At 39.3% G+C, this 1,093-nt stretch overlaps 1 protein-coding gene across 1 annotated transcript in view; it reads right to left on the minus strand.

The window, feature by feature from the left end:
* Nucleotides 1-1,093, minus strand: part of arap1 (ArfGAP with RhoGAP domain, ankyrin repeat and PH domain 1) — a 66,321-nt gene that overhangs the window by 1,198 nt on the left and 64,030 nt on the right.

Raw genomic sequence — 1,093 nt, forward strand, 5'->3', positions numbered from 1 at the left:
AACTCCAGTGTCTGCCAGGTCTTTCTGGATGGATCGTGCAGTCAAACGTTGGATTGGACTTAATATTCTCACAATCCTGCGAGCTGATATTTTCCTGGTCTTCCAGATCTTGCTTTAACTTCCACTGTTCCTGATGAGTGCCATTTCTTAACTACATTCCAAACATGTATCGGCATCTGAAAACGCTTTTCTATCTTCTTATAGCCTTCGACCAAACTTTTTTAGACGCCATTTTTTTGTTTTCTGTTATTTTGAAAGTGTAAATGATGGAAATAAAGTAAAACATTTAGTGACATATTATACCAATGTCTAATCTGTCATTTGAAGCTATTTGGAAATTTTTCATCTTTTATTGGCTTTTTTATGCACATTAATAAAAAAAATTTACCTGGGGTGCCCAAACTTTCGAGGCCCACTGTAGTCAATGCAGCTTTCATCCCTACACCTAAAACCAAGTTTCAAAACTGCTTAAAATTGTGTCCAGACTACATATGTCTCGCAGCCATGGCAACCAGATGGAAGCTGCTGAAAACATGTGGACTCAATAAGCAGCAGACAAAAGAGCAGACACCCAGCCTGACAGATAAACCTTCAAACTTTATCATGTGATAGAACACTCTTATATACTAGGGGGTTGCTCAATCACCCCCTCCCCCGATTGATCCATTCATTATTTTGTCTATAAAATGTTATAAAATAGGTCAGCACCCAAAATTACCTCTTTAAAATTGCTTGTTTTGTCAGACCCACAATGCAAAACCCAAAGATAGGAGACAAGCCACATGCTCACATTTTAGAAGCTGGAACCAGCATTGTTTTTAATTTAATTTTTGCTTGATCAACAACAATTAATGATTTATCAAAATTGAATAATTTTCAGTCACTTGGACAAAAGGTGGAGGCTGGGGGTGTGGCCTTGACCAATGCCACTTTGCTTGTTTGAAAGCCATGATGTCTCTCTTTCACCGGTGAGCCAAATTCTCTGGGTGGGCAAAGCAGAGAAAGGGGAGGTAACTTTGCTCCTTCTGACCTCATAAGGGGCAAGATTTCAGATTGGCCCATCTGAGCTTTCATTTTCTCAAAGGCAGAGCAG

This window comes from Etheostoma spectabile, chromosome 3, assembly GCF_008692095.1.
Source record: "Etheostoma spectabile isolate EspeVRDwgs_2016 chromosome 3, UIUC_Espe_1.0, whole genome shotgun sequence".
In the NCBI taxonomy this organism is placed as follows: domain Eukaryota; kingdom Metazoa; phylum Chordata; class Actinopteri; order Perciformes; family Percidae; genus Etheostoma; species Etheostoma spectabile.